Here is a 21,585-nt window from a genome sequence, read left to right on the forward strand (position 1 = left end):
TTTCTCCATTTCCAGCTGCTGTATTGTACACCGGATCCAGTGACAATAGCTGCAGTGCTCTTTGGTTTTTAATGACTCAACAAAATTTAATCCGTGCAGTCATGTTCAAAAATATGCAACTTGCACACCATGAAAAGCTTAGAATTTATCACTCTTTCACCTACAATGAAATTCTTCCTTATTTATTATCTCACACTGTGGTAAGCATGCGTGCAGAGAACGTTTCCAAAAATTTTGAAATGTTCCCACAGTCTTGGCAACATTTGATACAAGATCTTTTCACACAATTGTGTCTCCGAATGCTCACCAAATGCGGTCAAAGTAGCAGAGCAGCTGCTCTGCATCATCCTTAGTTGATTTGTTAGTCCTACAACCTAATTTCAAGCTGAAGCCATGACATGTGTACAACACAAAGCTGCAGCAAATATTTAGAGCTCAAATTTAGCAAATGCTTGTCACACATGACAAATCAATTTTCCTAAATGATGTTCTGGACATGAATACAGCTTTCAACAATTAGGCTGGAAATGAATGCAATGTTATTTGTGCAAATGCTGAATGCTCTCACGATCAAATTACTTTCTCCACCGTTTGAATAGAGAGCTAGAACCCATGGGCTTGATGGACTCAAAGGCCTTTTCTCACTCTAGATGTTTTTTTTAAAATCTGCATTGAAGTGCATGACTTTACAGAAAAGCAGTTAGAATGAGTCTATGCAAGATGTGATATCATGAACTACCATAACATCTGTAAGAAAGATAAGGCAAACAACAAAACCCACCAGCATATGGAAAGAAGCTCATTGTACTGTAATAGGAAAGCTGCTGCCTTCTTCCAGAGTTACAAACTAAATAATTTTGGCTCGTTGTGCTTTTAAGATAAGCAGAAAAATTATAAAAAGACTCCTGTGGTGTTTTCTTTACCAAATACTATGCCAATATGTTTTTGAAATTTGTTTGGCACAAAAATTGTCAAAATACTGCAAGTATTGAAATGCACGTTATTTGTGCTATGACATCATCTGGCCCTGTAATAAGGTTGTTAGCTTTGGCTTCTCAGTAAAAAAATAATCAAATTCCCTGAAAAGCTGTCAATGCTTACTAAATAAAATACCAGTTGATCAACATTGCTTACAGAGGTGAATACAGTCTCTCATTTGTTTTCAACTTGTATGTGGATCATTGGTAAGTAGCCATAAATTAACCTGAAACTTCACACATTCTTGTGCTAAATCTATCCATTATTCAACTTGTAGTCCCACTTATCATAATTTAATCTGATGATAATACTCAATATTACTTACATGTGCCATCCTTCAGGTATGACTGCTTGAAATGATATGTGGGTAAATGCCACAGGACACTTAGAGAACACTGGCTAATAACTAACTACAAATAGTGATGATACAAGGACTTTCATCAAACCTCTCAATTCTGAGGCATTTGTGCTCAATCTTATGCATGATGAAGAGGCTGTATGTTAATCCTATAAATTGACAGAGAAAAACAGATATGTAATATAATGATTATAGCATATTTACATCACAACTGTCCTAGGCACATTACAGGAGTGAATCAAAATTGGGCACCATAAGGCAATACTAGGGCAGATGGCTGATAACTTGGTCAAAGAGATGGGTTTTAAGGAGTGTCTTAAAGGAGGAAAGAGAAGTGGAAAGTTGGAGAAGTTTAGATGGGAATTGCAGGGCATATGGCCTAGGCAGCTGAAGACATGGCAATTGTGGAGTGGGATAGTGGTTAAAATTGAGAACATTCATGAGTCCAGAATTAGTTGAATGTAGATATCTTACAGGTTTGTAGAGCTGGACGAGATTACAGAGGTAGGGAGGGGAAGCCATGGAGGGATTTGAAAACAAGGATTAGAATTTTTAAATTCGAGGTCTTGTTTGACCAGAAGCCAATGTGGATCAGTGACCACAGGCGTGGAGGGTGGGCAGACTTGGTGTGAGTTAAGACACAGGTAGTAGAGTTTTGGATGACCTCAAGTGTATGAAGTATAACATATTGGTGGCTGGCCAGAGGTCAGTCAGAATAGCCAAGACTAGAGGCAACAAAGGCATGAATAAGGGCTTCAGCAGCAGATGAGCTGAGGCAGAGGTGGAGTCAGACAATGGGTAAAATTTTTTGCCTATTTCCACCCCTCCCTGGGTATGGACTGGCAACTCAGGAAGCTGTAAAATCAGGTGCCATCGCCTTCCACCTCCATTGGTATTTTACTAGCAGTGGACAAAGCATCAGGTAGCTTGTCCATCCTTGGGCCAATCATTTCATCAGTCACTTAAGGGCCTCTTTCTGCTGCCGCTGGTAAAATGCCAGTGGTGGGGGTTGTCCATTCCATGTGGCAAGGCCACAAGGTGTGACCTGACAGCCTTTTTGCAGGCTGGGCTTCCCTCCTGTCTGGGAGCCATGTGCCCAATGGAGGACCCCACCCCCAGCTAGGTGTAGTGTTCAATCATAGAAACATAGAAACTAGGAGCAGGAGTAGGCCATTTGGCCCTTTGAGCCTGCTCCACCATTCATTATGATCATGGCTGATCATCCAACTCAATAGCCTGCTCCCGCTTTCTCCCCATACCCTTTGATCCCTTTCACCCTAAGAGCTATACCTAACTCCTTCTTGAAAGCATACAATGTTTTGGTCTCAACTACTTTCTGTGATAGTGAATTCCACAGGCTCACCACTCTCTGGGTGAAGAAATATCTCCTCATCTCAGTCCTAAATGGTCTACCCCATATCCTCAGACAGTGACCCCTGGTTCTGGACTCCCCCACCATCGGGAACATCCTTCCTGCATCTACCCTGTCTAGTCCTGTTAGAGTTTTATAGGTTTCTATGAGATCCCCCCTCATTCTTCTGAACTCCAGCAAATAAAATCCTAATTGACTCAATCTCTTCTCATATGTCAGTCCCGCCATCCCAGGAATCAGTCAGGTAAACCTTCGCTGCACTCCCTCTATAGCAAGAACATCCTTCCTCAGATAAGGAGACCAAAACTGCTCACAATATTCCAGGTTTGCTCTACCATCAGTACTTTTCATAACTTTCTCCTGCTACAGACACTCTTCAAGCTTATGATGACTTGATCATTCCAGCTGTGGGAACAATCACAGTTCCAGTCCGCTATAAAAATGTCACCCTAGATAGGCTACCTTCTATGTAGCCAAAGGCCAAAGCCTAATGGGGGTAAACCTTTTAAATAGGCTTGGATTCAATCTTGAAGACGTCACAGGAGTACAAATTAATGTGGTTGATGGCACAGATTATACATGTCTTCCTTAATTACTGGATTTGGGGAGATCGAGGGGTATTGTCATGCTCCTCACATCGATACATCAATTTCACCAGTTTGGCAAAATTTAAAATTATTGCCATTTGAAATCCAAACTGAAATGTCATAGGAGCTTACATTTGAATGCAGGCCATTGTCAGCTTTGACTGTAGAAGCCATATTGACTAATTAACATTGCTACAATGATATTAAGATCTGAGAATAACATAAGAGTGGAATATAAAGTATTGCGCTGAATTGAATTCCTACCCCTAGAGCTTTACAGTCCTGTCAACTGTTAAGTTTAGTGGTTGGCACAAAAGTTTAATGGTGCTACAAAGTCTTTTAGAATGTCCATGGACTAAGCAGTCCCTTTTACTGTTCTTAGACAAGTGCGGTGGTACTTTTAGGCTTTTAATATATCTGTTAGTAAATGTTGATAAAAAGTTTCCCCTACAATAATTTCAAAGTCAAGGTCCTGTACAATTGCAGCAAGACATCACTGTTCCTGTACTTGAATCTTCTGGCTATGAAGGCCAACACACCATTTGCCTTCTTTACTGCCTGCATTCTTACCTTGAGTGACTGGTGTACGAGGACACCCAGGTCTCGTTGCACATTCCCCTCTCTCAATTTATAGCCATTTGATTGATCTGTGTTTGATTATGTTATTCTGGTAACTGATCTATGTAACTGTACTTAGATTGTAGGAAGTGGATACTTGTCAGGAATGATGGCTTGATTGATCACCTTAAAGTCAATGCATTATTTCATCATTCAATGACCAGATTTAAAATGCACAGCGATAAGTCGATTCACTGCATGATACCATTTGCTTCAAGCAGTTTCAGCTCCTGTGACATTTCAGTTTGGATTTCAAATGGCAATAATTTTAAACTTTGCCAAACTGGTGAAATTGGTGTATCCTTGTGAGGAGCATGACGGTACCCCTCGATCTCCCCAAATCCAGTAATTAAGGAAGACATGTATAATCTGTGCCATCAACCACATTAATTTGTACTCCTGTGATGTCTTCAAGATTGAATCCAAGCCTATTTAAAAGGTTTACCCCCATTAGGCTTTGGCCTTTGGCTACATAGAAGGTAGCCTATCTAGGGTGACATTTTTATAGCGGACTGGAACTGTGATTGTTCCCGAAGCTGGAATGATCAAGTCGTCATAAGCTTGAAGAGTGTCTGTAGCAGGAGAAAGTTATGATGGTAGATTGTGACACTCAAAATAGCTACTTCCACGCCAATATGTGACACTGAGATGCCCGCGATCTCATCTCAGAACTCTTTAAAGTGATCTGGTGCTTTACCGTTCATGATGGTATATTATGTCATGCCTCACTCTCAGGAGGACATTGTTCCACATGTCAAGCCAATGATGTCTTCTTCTCCAATAACCTGCACATCTTTGCAAAAATGGTTCCACTTCAAGCATGAGTTACACTTTTACCTTTAAGCTGGACATGGTGTTGTGACTTGATGAGCATTTGCACAATCTGAGCAGTTTTGAAGGTGCTTGACCATGATGGGGCATGTGTTGATGAGATTGCTAAGATCCTCTTGTCCGTAACCCATGCACTTGAGCCGGTTGGGCAGGCTGTGTCTGCAACCCTGAGTCTAAGGCTGGGATTTTCCATGCCTGCCGGCGTCGGGTGTCATCGGTGGCGTGAGCAGAAAATATGGTGAGAAGGCCAAAAATCGTTTTCATTACATCATGAAACCAGTTTGTGGCTGTCCGCTCTGCCCGCCGATGGCAGGCCGCATTCTCCATCGGGTGTTGGGAATCTCATTGTCATAAATCAGCATCTCATTATAAGGCCAGCCCACCACACTCATCCCTGCCCCTCACCCCCGCCACCGTTGGATCATCAGCCCACGTTGGTGCGAAAACGTGCTGAATTGTTTCACAACAGCATGCATAAGGCGTGCACCTGGCAGGGTGCACTTCAGTCAGGACTTTAAGGTTTGATGCCAACCTTGCTTCGATCAGCACTTGCAGTCATCAGCGCCTGGCTTCACAGACAGTACCGCATCACTTTGAGGGGGCTCACAGCAGGTCTCTACCTACCAGATCAGCCATCTGTGGGTGGCTTTTCAATGGTTGCAGGGCTAGGACTGTATTGGGGAAGTGGGGTATCCCAGGGTGTGTGTAGGGGCACATATTGATCTATGCAAGTGGTGTCAAGATGGTGAGGACTGAGGAGGCAGTCTCCAGAGGAGATGAGGCCAGATGGACATGTTGAGGACATGTGTGTGAGAATGGGTGGTGATGTCCCTTGAGCTGGCAGTGAGTGAGATGCCAGTGAATGTATGATGGGCTTGAGTGTGTGAGTTTAGAGTGGTGAGATTGTTGCCATACCCTGGCTACATGGATCAGATCATTCATCCTCTATCTGCATTGGATACCAACCTCTTCTGTGCAACATTGGCACTGATCACCACTGGCATCGCCTACCAAGCCGGGGTGGTAATGTAGCTGCCCCTCCTGTGGCCAGAGGCAGGGGTAGAGGACATACAGCAGGCCTCCACAGTGTCCAAAAGGTGCTCGAAGGCTGCAGTCTTCTTGCCTTTCAGGGCCATGTCTTCTTTGCAGCAGTCCTGGGCTGGAAATACTGAGAACGGCTATACTTTAAGTGTGGTGCCTGGCTTGAGGAAGTGGCAAGGTGATGACGTGGTAGGTGAACGAGAGCCCAGCAGCCATGGAAGCGGCATGTTTCCTGGGAATGCAAAAGTAATGCGTGGGCTTGGGATGATAAGCGTGAAGACCTGCCATTGCGGCCGGCAGTTTTATCCGCCCACTACCGCACTTAGTGCAAATCTGATACCGTTCCTCCTTAAGGGTGCATTGCTGTTAACCTCTCTGAATCTAACATGGCAGATTTGATTTGGACTGCTAAGGTCTTGGATTTTTCCAAGGTTAAGTCATCATCCTCCAGAAGGAGACATTCCCTAATTTGTGGAACTGAAGGCTTTTCATATCGTTCAATCATCAAGCTGTTCTTTGGCCTGAAGTATTTTTGGAGAGTACTTTACTGCCTAATCAAACATAGACATATCTTCTGTGAGCTGCTTAAATATTCACCGGCCTTATGCCCTGAGGCAATGCACAAGTATCACTTTCTTATGGATGGCTGCTACATCCAGACTGCCCACCCCTATGGTGAGCAAGTAGGTCCTGAGCCAACTGACAGGTGACAGTCATTATATCACTGCAGGGCCACCCAGCCAAATGCAGGTGGGCTCATCCCCGACTTTTTAGGAGGTAGAAATAGGCAGTGTTAGTAATGGCAAGGATATGTGGTCAGCAAATAAATAGAAAATTTTAAAACTTTTTTCCAATCTTCTCTCTTCCCTCAACCCCCTTGACTCATTGTATATAGTTACGTAGGTGCTGGCCGCCCTCTGGTACCCCATCCAAGTGAATGTTCTCTATGTGCACCCTCTTAGTCACAGTCACTTGCACTCATAAATACACATAATGGAGAAGTGCCTAACTATTCCAGCAAAGCACGCGTATTAGTTCAAGTGGGTACAAAATTGCTAATTGAAGGTACAAAATTCCAGATTTTGTTTTGGGAAACAAATATTAAGGGATTGGGCTGTATGGGGAAGCAATGCATAACGTAGTTCATTACATATGCATGTTATCAGGGTAAGTATTTGCATTTGAAACACATATGCTATTGCTTTTATTCCTTTCCTTTCTGAATTCCAAGCTAAGAGGTAAACGTGTTTTTTGATTGGCTTTAATTTCTTCAAGACAGCTGCTTTTGTCTGGAAATGGATATGTTTTCAGCTCTCTAATGAACACCATCTTGGAGCTGGTTTCTTCTGTCCAAATAATACAGATTGGTGAAAAATAAGGTCACATTCATTTTAGTTCATCAGACAAATGATGAATAACAGATGATATAGCCCAGATAATATGACATGCTGTTAGCAAAGGTTGAAGGTAATCAGTAACAGAACCTTTGGTTTGCTTGACCAGTGCCTTATGAAAGAAATCAAAAAATGTTTGATTTGATTCCCTGTTTAAATATCCACAGCAGCGATTTTAATAGAAAAGTGATGCCAAGGTACTCAATATTGAATGTGGGAAAGCTTTTCCATCATGGACTTCATGTAGAAAAATGGCTTTAGCCCACCATACCGATTAATGGACTGCAGAATTGTTAGAATCACTGCTTATAATCACGGCTACCTCTCCTTGTAAACACAGCAGGGCAAGACTTACTCTGTGTGCTAGGTGAAGCAAAGTTGGAATGAGCTCTTCACAAACAAGCCTACAAAATTGCGACAGGGAGCACATTTTCTTGCAGTATAATTTTATTGTGATTGGTGCTGTGATATTTGTTAACTCTTTCAATGTCAAACCTGTACAACGTTCTCATTTTCGGTAAGTTTTCTGCATCTTGTTATTGTATCTAATTTTAACCCTTGCACAATATATGTTGGTGCGTCTGACTGAGCTGTGAAATCCCTCCCCTTCCACTCGACTAGGGTTGTATTCCTGGAGACAAAAACAAAAATAGCTGGAAAAACTCAACAGGTCCGACAGCATCCGTGGAGAGGAGGACAGAGCCAACGTTTTGAGTCCGTATGACTCTTCGTCAGAATATTCCTGGAGGTTTGGTCATGTGACCACCTACCTTGCCTCATCCTGTAAAACAGCCTGTTTTTTTTCTCACCTACAATATTTTTTCAGCTAATAAACAAAAACAAACAATTCCCCAGTCAATTTTATTCTGGGTAGTTTCTAGCGGGGTCCAGGAAATCAACTGGAATTCCTGATGAGTCCAGAATAATCCATGAGATTTGGCAATGTTATGTAGATCACCATTGCATTTTGGCATTTTGATTGTTGCAAGCTACTGGGAGAATTCACTGGGGAATTGCTTGTTTTTGTTTTATTAGTTATTTGACTATGTATTAGAGAACTGTTGTTTCCATATTAAAAAGATTATTGTAAGAACTTGGATTTTCCTCAAAGCTGCACTCTTTTTAAAAATTCATTCAAGGTATGTGTGGGCTTTGCTGGCTAGGCCACATTTTTCTTGCCCATCCCTAATTGCCCTTGAGAAAGAGGTGGTGATCTGCCTTCTTGAACCGCTGCGGTCCATGTGGTGTTGGTACACCCACAGTGCTGTTAGGGAGGGAGTTCCAGGATTTTGACCCAGCAACAGTCAAGGAATGGAAATATATTTCCAAGTCAGGATGGTGAGTGGCTTGGAGGGAAACTTCCAGGCGGTGGTGTTCCCATGTATCTGCTGCCCTTGTCCTTTTAGATGGTAGTGGTCGTGGGTTTGGAAGGTGCTGTCCAAGGAGCCTTGGTGAATTCCTGCAGTGCATCTTGTAGATGGTACACACTGCTGCTACTGTGCGTCGGTGGTGGAGGGAGTGAATGTTTATGGATGAGGTGCCAATCAAGTGGGCTATTTTGTCCTGGATGGTGTCAAGCTTCTTGAGTGTTGTGGGAGCTGCACTCATCCAGGCAAGTGGGGAGTGTTCCATCACATTCCTGACTTGTGCCTTGTAGATGGTGGACACGATTTGGGGAGTCAGGAGGTGAGTTACTCAGTATAGGATTCCTAGCCTCTGACCTGCTTTTGTAGCCACAGTATTTATATGACTAGTCCAGTTCAGTTTCTGGTCAATCAAAACCCGCAGGATATTGGTAGTGGGGATTTCGCAATAGTAATGGCATTGAATTTTCAAGGGGTGATGGTTAGATTCTCTCTTGTTGAAAATGGTCATTGCCTAGCACTTGTGTGGCACGAAAATTACTTGCCCACTTGTCAGCTCACGCCTGGATGTTGTCCAGCTGCATTTGGACATAGACTGCTTCAGTATCTGAGGAATCAAGAACTGTGCTGAACATTGTGCAATCATCAGCGAACATCCCCACTTCTGACCTTATGATGGAAGAAAGTCATTGATGAAGCAGCTGAAGATGGTTGGGCTGAGGACACTACCCTGAGGAACTCCTGCAGTGATGTCCTGGAGCTGAGATGACTGACCTCCAACAACCACAACCATCTTCCTTTGTGCTAGGTAGGACTGCAACCAGCGGAGAGTTTTCCCCCTGATTCCTATTGACTGAAGTTTTGCTAGGGCTACTTGATGCCACATTTGGTCAAATGTTAAGAGCAGTCACTCACACCTCACCAAGTTCAATCAGAAGCCGGGTTTCCATTGCACTTCCAGTGGCTGAGCAGAAATGGCCCAAAGAAATTTCCAGTAATGATCCTGAAAAACAAGTTTTCCCCTTAACCCACAGCCATGCAAGCTCAAAATATCAGGTGCAATGGGCAGGAACAGGATTCTCAGCTGATTTCTCCAACCCTGACACTCCCATTCCCCATCCAGGGGCATTGAGGCCAATATGGCACCCTGCCTGAAATGAATCAGCTAAAATTAACTGACTGAGCTCAGACCAGGGATGACAGCTTGGATATGATTGTCTCTTTAATGCCCTACCACACCGCAATTCTGGAATCCGCATTATAGGAAGGATGTGATTGCACTAGAGAGAGTGCAGAGGAGGTTTACCAGGATGTTGCCTGGGCTGGAGAGTTTTAGTTATGAGGAGAGATTGGATAGACTGGTGTTATTTTCCCTGGAGCAGAGGAGATTGAGGGGGGACATGACTGAGGTGTATACAATTATGAGGAGCATAGAGAGGGTAGACAGGAAGGAACTTTTCTCCTTGGTGGAGGGATCATTAACCAGAGGACATAGATTTGAGATTAGGGGCAGGAGGTTTAGAGGGGATGTGAAGAATGATTTTTTCACACAGAGGGTGGTGGGAATCTGCAGCTCACTGCCTGAAAGGGTGGCAGAGGCAGATGCCCTCGTAACATTTAAGAAGTATTTGGATGTGCACTTGCGATGCCATAGCATACAAGGCTATGGGCCTAGTGCTGGAAAATGGGATTAGAATAGTTAGGTACTTGTTGACCGGCGCAGACTCAATGGGCCAACGGGCCTTTTTCCGGGCTGTAGTCCTCTATGACTCTATGACTCTATGACACATTGTGCATTTATCCATGAAACCATGGGGGAAGGAAGCATTTCATGATGCTGTCAATGTTCTTGAAAAATCTTGAGTGACAATAAGCTTCAGAAAAGATTTCTTTACCTGATGGAAGATTTCAGTAGTCAGCTGGCTCCAACAAACAAACATTTGAGACTTGGTCACTGTAGTCAAATATATTTAGAATATAGGTGACAAACAATTTGTAGGGCTGGATGCAAACTATGCTGATTACAACCATATGTTTGCAGCTACAACTCATAATAAGTAACAGAATGAGGAATTTCAGGAAGAACAACTGCTGTGACATCCCATTAAACCAGCTTAGCATTACTTGGTCAAACATTTGTAAAGCTTTAGAAGGTTAATTTATATAATGAATGAAACTGAACTGGAAATTACCCCAGACAATCATAGCCCCCATTTTAAGAGTTCTTAAACTGGTTGGTTCACACTTCCCTTAATTAACACTCACCTCACACCACTTTATCCTTATGTCTGAATTTCCCATGCTAGAGTATTTCCCCCTAGAGCCTTAATATCAATCTTTCAGGCAGAAAGGGGTGAGGAGGATAGAGGGCAGAGAAAAAGTAAATTGAGAAAAAGAGAGGAAAAAATAAACAAAGGAGGCAGAGATAAACAGATTAGCAAAAAGATAAACAAAGAAGGAAGCAAGGAGGTGACACATGCATAAATAAAGGAGGCAAAGATGTAAACAGAAAGGAAACCAAGCTAAGTTATAAAAGAAGCAAAATAAGATAAATCTGTCAAAGGGGAGTCACAGATGTCCTGTGTGGTGACTATCAAGCAAAGTTTTCAGAAAAAGTTGTTCCTAGCTATTCCTAAAAACTAAATCTGCCACCTATCTCTGTATTTTCCTCCAGTTATACAACCTTTCAATCACCCTGAACTCCTCATTCCTCCAACTCTGGCCTCTTGTGCATTCCCCCGCCCTTTTGCTACACCATTCGTGGCTGTGCTGCCAGCTGCCTAGCTGTCTGGAATTCCTTCCCTACACCCACACAGGTCTCCATCTCATGTCGCTCCTCAACATCCTTTTTAAAAGCTACCTCTTCAACCAAGGTTCTGATCAGCTCAATTTTGGCTCAGCATCCATTTTATTTTGATTACACTTCTGTGGAGTGCCTTGGGTACAAAATGCAAGCTGTTCTTGTAAAATCATTTCCAGGCAATGAATGTGTTTCTTTATGTCTAATAACTTCCCTAAATAAACATTTTCACTTTTTTCTATAATATTTTCCCAATTAAAATGTAACTCAGTATGCTGCTGTACATTGTTTACCAATTAGCTTAAAAAATCTGGTTTTCAAATGAATGTCAACTTTGTAAAGGTACATGATCAGACACTCGGTAAATTTTTGAGTATATTATGACGTTTTACTTTGAAATAGTGTACTTGGTCACTGCTTTTGTCTCATCCGACGCAGTGTGTTTGATCGGCTCCCAGGTAATCAGCAGATGTACAGTAGCCTGGAATTCTTATTGGAAACTACTTGTTGCAATGTGCTGGACAGCACATGACAGACTCGAAATTATCCTTCACAAACAACTCATGATGCTGAAGGCCTTGGAGGAAACGCTGGTGTTGGAGTAAACCTGCTTCATCACTTTGTACATATAGATCAAGGAATTCTCTTTCCTTGACCTCTGCTCTTCTTACTGCCCATGAAGCACACTACTTCAGTGGCCAGTGTTCAAGCATGAACTTGGTGTAGGGAGACTAGCTGATCATGTTGCTAGGGCATATATATCTCACTCTGCACACACTAGGCAGTCACAGATATACAGATGTCCAGCAGAGGACACTGGAGAGCAATCAGAAGCAGGAACAGCACCCAACGTTCTCTCCACCCCAGCCTGGAGACACTGAGGAACTGACTCAGTACAGGCCAGGGATCAGGCCTGGAACCTTCCTGCTTTGCATGGCGTAGTGCCAACCACACTATGCAATGCGTTTATCTGAATGTTTCAAGGGAAGTGGTATTTTTGAGTTCCATTTATTTCCTTGACAGTCTAGAATGTATTCTTTGTGAGACTGGGTGTACCATTTACAACCGCACAGCATTCTTTATTTACAGCTTTCTTGTTATTTAGAGGAATGATTTTGCATTTAATAAGAGACAATATAGACTGCACGTGACACCGTTCTTGAGAAGCAGGACAAAAGTAAATTTGATGAGCCACACTGGTCATGATATCATGACTGTTTCGTCCCCTAAGATTAAAGTATGGGAAGTTATTTGTGTATTTGCAATGTCACAAGGATGTTTAATGCTTTGAAACATTGACTCAAAAGTCTTTCGTTGGCTTAATTATCCATGTGGTTTTGGGTGGGACAAAGGAATCAGCTGAAGGCTGTCACGGTTCTCATTACCTTGGGCAAGAGGTATTGGAATAAAGCTTAGCACACTATGTGTGAAAAATAATCATCCACAAATAATTCTTTAATGCAGAAAATGTACCATAAAAGTGGAGAGAATATCCTCCTGTCCATTTTAACAAATAATTGACAGATAAACAATTTGTGTCAATACAATATTCTTCAATATTTTTTCTATTCAAGGCCAACATTGTTCCCTCCTGCTCAAAGAAATCCCAAATTTGTTGATCATTAATATATTTAACCTTCAGGAGGTGAAATTTGCAAGGTACCAGTTTAGTCTACCTCAGACATTGAAGAAAGCAGGACTGGCTGTGAGCAGTGATTCCAAGAAATTCCAATGGTGTCTAGGAGTTTAGTTTAATTGCAAAGAGGTTTAAAATGGGAGAGAGAGAAAATTCCCAAGATCGCTGTATATTTTTATACTACTTGGAATAACTGTGCCTTTCAGAAAGTGCTGGCCAGCTGCTGATGCTGCATTCCAACTCATATAATTTTAATTCCAGCAGTTCCACTGTGTTTTCCCAGCATGGGATGCACAGTTCTGCCAAGACCTCAGTCTTATGAGTGAGGTCTGTGCAAGGTCACACTGAGGTATAGATTTTAACCCCAGTGTTTAGCTGGAGGCTAGCTACTCCACAGACCATATTCTTACCATTTCGCTTTGAAATGTTTGTTGCATTTTTTTTAATGAATTCATTTATATTTGCAGCGTTTTTAAGTAAAACTGCCTTTAAAAAAGCAAATTCGCATTTCAAATTGCAATATAAACTGGTCCATTCAGAATGTAAGAGCTGCAATTCAGTCAAAAACAATTCCTCTGAGACAATGAAAAATGTTCTTTTGGAATAAAATATCATTTAACAAGGAAGCTATAAGATTATTTTTCCCCTTTTCCCTTCCCAGGGCACTACTGATTCATTTAATTAAGAGTATGGTTTCATATTGCTTCTGGTGCCTTGCCCAAGTGGCTGTTCTTCATGCACTACAAGCCAGAGAGTCTCAGCAGGCTGTTTGGCCAGAGGGACCCTCGCACCAGAGCCTGATCCTTTTCACACATGTGGACACTCCAAATGAAGACACTGAACTCTCATGAGAAGTGGAAACTGAGAACTCGAAGCAACCCAAGTTTCCCAAGCCATTTTATTGCCCCCGCCTGACCTGGGAGCGGGCTAACAGTTGGGGGTGCGGTTTAATTGGGCAAGAAGGCACAGGGCGGAGAACCCGTCCCCAACTAATTCCCAGGTTGGGAAGGTCAAAGTTGGCCTCCCCACCCCTAGGCCAACTGAAGCCGTTAAGTGGCCAATTAAGGGCCATATCCACCGCTGATGGCATTCTACCAGCAGCAGGGCACCCATACCAGGTGGGCAGGTGCCGGCCTGCGGGCCTGAGGGTGCGGTGGGTGTGGCCCTCCTACTCAGTCACCCTCTGTCTAATGGCAGGCCCTGCCTGTGGCTGGGAACCATCCCATCCCCTCGCACCCACTCAACACTACCCCCAGCCATCCACATACTCCCGGTGATACTGCTAGTACTGAAGACCTGCCGGTCTGTGATTTGCCTACAGCTCTTGGAGGTGGGATCCTTGTCCTGAGAACAGGTAGGTAAGTGCTTGAGTGGGCTTAAATCTCATTAGGGCTTCAGGAAATGACTGCAGCGGGGTTGCCACAAGCTCTCAGGCCAGCGGACTGAACCACCATTAAATTCAGCTCCAAATCCAGAGATGCTGAGGTCAATAGTACTAACACTTGGATTAGATCAATTAACTCATACAGCCTAGGGATTGAAGTTGGATCTTCTGAGTTTGTAAGTCTCATTACCACACAATGGTGCATTTTTCTCGCTGAGCCATTCAGGGGCCACATCAGAAACTTTAAGGTAAAAGTCATTAATCTGCTTTTCACAATCAATTAAGTTAGTCATTTTCCTTTTAAATATTTTAAAGAAAATTCTTTACAAAGAAAAATGTATATCTAAATGTCTTTCTTTGTGAATAGGTGAAGTGGTTATTACTGTCTGTGGTTCACTTACCTTAGGCAGAAACATATAAGTTGCATTTTTTGCCTGTTTTGTTCTACATTCAGTATTATTAGCAGCCTCAGAGTTGAAGCTACTTACTTAGCTGTATCTGGCATTCACATGTGTTTCCTGTTTTTCCAGTGAGTTCTCTGCTGCACCAGGCCTTTGGGAGTGAGTGTCCAGGATTTTCCTGAAAGGAAGGAGTGCTTTGTTCCTTGCTATCATGGGAATGTTTCAGATTTAGACATCTATAACAGAGGCCTCCGGCATGTGCTTCAAATGGGTCAATGTTATATTAGTGCATGAAATTAGTAAGTTTGAGACACTGTGAAGGTTTTACGAGAACTACATGCAGATTACAGGCATCAACCACAATCAGGAGCCGGTCTCTGACAAAATTGTTTATAAAGTAATAGACAATGGTGTAGACTTCAAAATAGTTTATTACAGTCTTCTTCTGTAAGGTAATGCATAGCATTTCAAATCTTTAACTGACAAACAGTAATTTCAATTAAGAATGATCATCTTGAGTGCCATAAACATGACCAGCTGTTAAATATCTCATTAACCCTGAATGTCGGCTACAGTGCTGATGTTACGTCAATGCAAAGTGGTAGATTCTGACCACCCTCACTCCCCCACCCCACGGTTTGGGTGGATTGTCAGCACAACACGCTGGGTGGAGCACAACCAATCGTCTGATGGCCCTGACACAAGGCCCCATCATTTTGAGGCACAGCTTCAGTAACATGGGGCCAGTGGGCAGATAAGGAATCCTCAGGTCAGCCTATTGGCAGTGTAATAAGGGGTTGGATTACATGGAAATGATGGGAATCTCAACCGTCAGTTTTCCAACTGAGGCCAGCACTGTGTGACGTCTTTTAGGGAAGGCTTGTTGAATTAAGTGTCACTCAGACACTTACAGGAGAGCAGTGGGCCTTCCCCCAAGATCAAGGACCCCGGGTGGGATGGTAGTGGGGGGGTGGGGGGTGTCACAAAATAGGGAAGTGGGAGAGGGGGGTCGGTAGAAAGGGCAGGGCAGGGGCTGACTGTCAGTGTCCCCTGTCCCTTCCTGATGCCCCGATCAGGCACTGAGTACCTTGAACGAGGGACCCCACCTCCCACCACCTCACCTGCAACTGGGGGCTGGCACACTCCCTGCATGGCGAGTCACTTCCTACTGCTAGGTTAATACCAGCAGTGGTGGGATTGCCCACTTAAGGGCCTCAATTGGCTGTGACTTGGCAAGGCCATCCATGAGCCTTGCCACCACAGATTTACTCAAGATGGAGACAGTAAGGCAGCGGGGAACCCACCCTCTCGCTCGATTAGATGCCCCTCAGCTACCAAACCCACCAAGGGGAGAGCATTAAATTAAACCCAAGGCTTCCCATTCAGACTCTAGACCCAGTGAGATGTTTGTCCACAAGATGCTCAGTTCACAAAATGGGAGTGGGTGGGCAGAGTGCTGGTGGGTGGGTGGGGGTGGGAGGAAATGCAGTGGCAGCTGCCCGGGCTGTTTCTGAGGAGGTGGGATGAGCACGCCAGGTTTTCTCAATGGAAATTAATTAAAACTTAATTATTCATTGACTGGATACCTAGCGATAGGCATTGGGAATGTAGTAACAGCCACATAGTCACTGTAATTGGAGTGGTGATAACTGGAGTTTGCAATCTTTCCTCAAAATTTTTCCTTCACTCAGTCACTCAGCAATGAAGCTGGATTTCCTGCCCTGCAGCCGGTCGACCTGTCTGTCTGGTCAGTTGCCGAAATGAAAGAAACAGTGTTAACAAGATCCTGCTGTTGGATTTCTTTGACCTCTTCTTGCCTGTCTTACACTATCTCTGTCTTCCCACATGGAGCCTGTAATTTAAGTTCCTGAATTTGGATGATGTGAAGATTCCTAACATCATTTTATCATGATGCATGTGTGGTGACATCACAAGTATGTACACGCAATTGTCCATTCTGCCAACAACATAAAAAATCCTACATTGTTCCTGTAGTATAAGAGCCTGGCACATATGGGGTTAATGTGGAATTGAGTATAGTATTGCCGACATAGTGATGTAAAGAGGCACATGACCCAGACCTAGGGGTCAATGTGGTGTTGAGCAGAGATGGATTAAGACATAAGCATGGAGATAGCTCCTAGCCTGTACTCGTTACTGTACATGTGAAAATAGTTCTATTTGTTAATAAAGACTTACAGTTAACCTACTGAAGACACCATTCCGTAACCAACACCCTCCCAACAATCCCCAGGAGACACAATCAGCTGATCAAAGATTTTTGCTTAGCTTTTACCTGCTTTGCCAGCGAAGTTGCAGCTATACCCCTTGCTATTTCCTTCCCGAGTTGTATAGCCTGGGATCTACTTGATGGTTTCAGCTCCTGGGGCTTTCACTACAGCTCACCCTGACCTTGCTAGCCGCAATCTCTACTTACATGCCAGTTTCAGCCATATGGAAACTGTTACACTGCAACACTGAGCTGCTGTGTAAATGCACTCTTAATTCAAGTGACTTCTTGTGGCTGAGTTTTGGGGAGTGAATTCCTTTAAAGTGAACATACTGCAGTGTAGATTATTGGCTGTAGAACAATAAATGTTCCTTTTCGCATTATTATTCAGTCATGAGCCTGAAGATAACTATGAGGCTCAAGAGTTGCCACCTGGTTCTAAACCTTCAAAATTATTTTTATTCATTCATGGGATGCCAGCGTCGTTGGTAAGGCCAACATTTGTTGCGCATCTCTAGTTGCCATTGGTGCTGAATCGTCATCTTGAACTGCTGCAGTTCATGTGGTGTAGGTACACCCACAGAACTGTTAGGGAGGGCATTCCAGTATTTTGACCTAGCAGCAATGAAGGCTCTGCAACATAATTCCAAATCAGGGTGGTGTGTGGCTTGGAGGAGAACTTGGAGTGGTGTTCCTAAGTATCTGCTGCCCTGTCCTTCTAGATGGTAGAGGTTGCAGGTTTGGAATGTATGGTTGAAGGAACCTTGGCAAGCTGCTGCAGTGCATCTTATAGATGATGCACCCTGCTGCCACTGTGCACCAATTATGGAGGAAGTACATGTTTAAAGCAGTGGATAGGGTGCCGATTAAGCAGGCTGCTTTGTCCTGGATGTGGTGTTGAGCTTCTTGGGTGTTGTTGGAGCTTCAATCATCCAAGCCAGTGGAGAGTATTCCATCACACTCCTGACTTGTGCCTTTATACAGTGGACAGACTTTGGGGAGTCAGAAGGTGAGTTGACACAGAATTCTTAGCCTCTGATCTGTTCTTGTAGCAGCAGAATTTATATTGTTGATCCAGTTCAGTTCCTGGTCAATGCTAACACCCAAGATGTTGATGCTGGTGAATGCAGCCATGTAATGCCTTTGAATGTCAACAATAAAATGGCTCAAATTATAAGTAACTCCATTGTCCCCAAAACCCAAAATACTCTTAAAACACTTGTTTCCAAATTACCCACAGCAAGTGGTCTACAAGAGTAGAGTTAGTTACGTTACCCAGACCTAAGGACACAGTTCCCTTCACATGCTGTGTGTGTGGAAGGTCATTAGAATGAGTCAATTCTGTTATTCTAAAGTGTCCTCTCCTAAATAAATGTGCATTGCTTTTGTTGTTGGATTTCCTCAATATGACATAGTTATTAAAAGAAATAGATGCTTTTATTTTACTTCAAAACTGTGAAGATAAGAGCCGCATGGCCAGATGAAAAGTACTTTTTATTCCCATTACAAGATTTAGATTAGGTCCGGGAGTCAGAGATTACTCGAGAAGACGATCGGAGTCAGAGTCACAGTGCAGAAGAGGCCCTTCGGCCCATCGAGTCTCCACTGACATGTGAGAAACACCTGCCCTTATTTTCACATTGCAGAGTTGGAAAACTATTGAAGGTTTTTCTGCAGGATTCATTCGGTGAGTGAAGACCATGCACTATACTACACTCCTGCCCTCTGGAACTCCCTGCTCAGCTCCCTCCATTTTATAATCTCCCTTTTTGCCTTTAGAAACCTCTCCCAACCTTTTGTCTTTAATCCAATCTTTAGTCCCTTATCCTAACCTTTTCCATCTTCCCCTTTTCTCCTTCTGAGCTGCAGTGTCCAATGCTTCTCCTCTGAAAACTAAAGGCATTAAGACATCTTTCCACATATGTAGTATGCCATAGAAATGCAAGTAGTTGCTGTTATTGTTTGGCTCAGCTTCAGCTCTTAGCAGCTTTGTTAAGTTCTTTTCAGTGATACTGATGTATATTTGTCTTACTGTTGCCTAGGCAATTGAGTTATGAGAGTACAGACAGCCAGGAAGTAAAATTGTATTCTCTCAGTGATCTTAGTTGACTCAATCAAGTTTAAGAAGGAAGGCAAAAATGTTTTTAGTGAAACCTTTTCAGGCCATCAATTCAACAGGAGTCAATCTTCAGAATATTACAGGTCCAGTTAGTGTTTTATGGATACACCGAGAAAATCAGCTTCTTTGTGATCAAGTCACCAAAACAAAATTAAACCTCTCATATGGCACCTAACGTTACTTAGTGTCTCACAACTAAACTTATTAGCAAAACATAATGGTAGCATGGATAGGCCATACCACAACAAAAGCCTCAAAGCAGCAGGAAACCTAAGTTTGTTTTTATTTCACGGGATGTGGGCATCACGGGCATCCTGAATTTTCCTTGAATTCAGTGGCATGATTGGCCATTTCAAAGGGCAATTAAGAGTCCTCTCTCCTGCTGTGGGTCTGGAGTCACACATAAACCAGACCAAATAAGGATGGCAGATTTCCTTCCCTAAAGGACATGGGTGAGCCAGCTGGGTTTTTGTGACAATCGATGATAGTTTCATGGTCACCATTCCTAAGATTAGCTCAATTCCACATTTTATTAACTGAATTTAAATTCTACCAGCTGCCATGGTGGGATTTAAACGCATATCGCTAGGACATCAGCCTGGGCCTCTGGATTACTCGTCTAGTGATATTACCACACCATGATCGCCCCTTGGTGGATGTTAATCTATAAATCACTTTTTTTTTCAAATTCACAACACATGTGTCTTTTTTCTTGGGGGTGGGGGGGCAGATGTGTCTTTTTTCGGTGGGGGGGGGAGGGCAGCACATCAAGGGAAAAGGTGGGCAAAAGCCCCATGGTTTTGCAATAATCTAAATGGAAAATCGACAAATTTCAATAGAGCACAGTCTGGATATCGTTAAAGGGTTAATTCTCTCAGGATCAGGATCAAGCCCTCCTATAAATGGGTGTTTCCTGTTTGGCAATGTATTTCAGTAAGCAAAGAGAAATAAAATGTCTGCCCCTCTTCAAGGCCAATCACAAAATGGGTGATGATCCAAAAGAAAGTTTTAATATTTTTACTCCATGTAGGTATTAATACTGGCTATTATTAATGTTTCCTACTGTTCAGGACCTTTGAAGAGAAGAGAGTTCTTCTTGGATTCATCTGTCCCTTCTGACTACCAACCAATCTTGTCCTTGTCCTTTAAATATGTCATTAACTCCCAATTGCATTCTCTCACAACTTTCAGGGCAGAGCCTTTTCATCTGGCTTCCACTCTGGTCCCAGCACTGGGGCAATTCTAGTCCAAGTCACCAGAGATATTATCTATGATTATGACCATGGTGCTTTATCTGCCTTTAACCTTTCCAAAATGTTCCACATGGCCAATAACACTTCTTCTTCAGCTCGCCTCCATCCTTAACTAGTCCCACTCCTACCTGTCTCATTTTGACCAGTTTTCCTCCAGATCTGATTCTCCTCCAGCACCTTCACAGCCACATCTAGAGTTTCCCAAGGACCCATTGTTGGCCCTATTCTTTTTGTGAGCTATCTACACCCACCTCGTGACATAAACTGCAACATGGGGATGAGCTTCCAAATGTATTTTGATGGCACCCAGCTGCACCTCTCCACCACTTCACTAAACCTCCATGGCCATTTCTGTGTTCCCAGACTGACATTAAGTTGACTATAGGAGGATTTGGACAGACTTAGTGAGTGGGCACAAACATGGCAGATAGAATATCATGTGGAAATATGTGAGATTATCCACTTTGGTAGAAGGAACAGATGTGCAGAGTATTCCCTAAATGGCAAGAGATTAGAAAGTGTAGATGTGCAAAGGGACCTGAGTGTCCTTGTCCATAAGTCACTGAAAGATGCAGCAGGCAATTAGGAAGGCTAATGAAATATTAGCTTTTATCGCAAGAGGATTTGAGTACAGAGGTAGTGAGGTCTTGCTTCAATTGTATAGAGGCTTGGTTAGACCGCACCTGGAGTATTATGTGCAGTTTTGGTCCCCTTACCTCAGAAAGGGTATTATTGCCATAGAGGGAATGCAATGAATGTTCACAAAATTTGTTCCAGGGATGGCGGGACTATCTTATGAAGAGAGATTGGGAAACTGGGACTGTATTCTCTAGAATTTTGAACAATGAGAGGTGATCACATTGAAACCTACAAAATACTTAAAGGAATAAACAGGGTAGATGCAGGTAAGATGCTTCCCCTGGTTGGGGAGTCTAGAACCAGGGGAACCAATTTCAAAGTAACGGGGAAGCCAGTTAGGACCGAGTTGAGGAGAAATTTCTTTACTCAGAGGGTTTTGATTCTTTGGAATTTTCTACTCCAGAGAGGGCTGTGGAAGATCAGTCATTGAGTATATTTAAAGTAGACACTGATAGATTTCTGATTAACAATAATGTGAAGGGTTATGGAGATAGGGTGGGTAAAAGGCATTGAAGTGTTCAACCAGCCATGATTGTATTGAATGGCAGAGCAGGCTCGATGGGCTGAATGGTCTTCTCCG

Source organism: Carcharodon carcharias, chromosome 2 (assembly GCF_017639515.1).
Source record: "Carcharodon carcharias isolate sCarCar2 chromosome 2, sCarCar2.pri, whole genome shotgun sequence".
NCBI classification, from domain to species: domain Eukaryota; kingdom Metazoa; phylum Chordata; class Chondrichthyes; order Lamniformes; family Lamnidae; genus Carcharodon; species Carcharodon carcharias.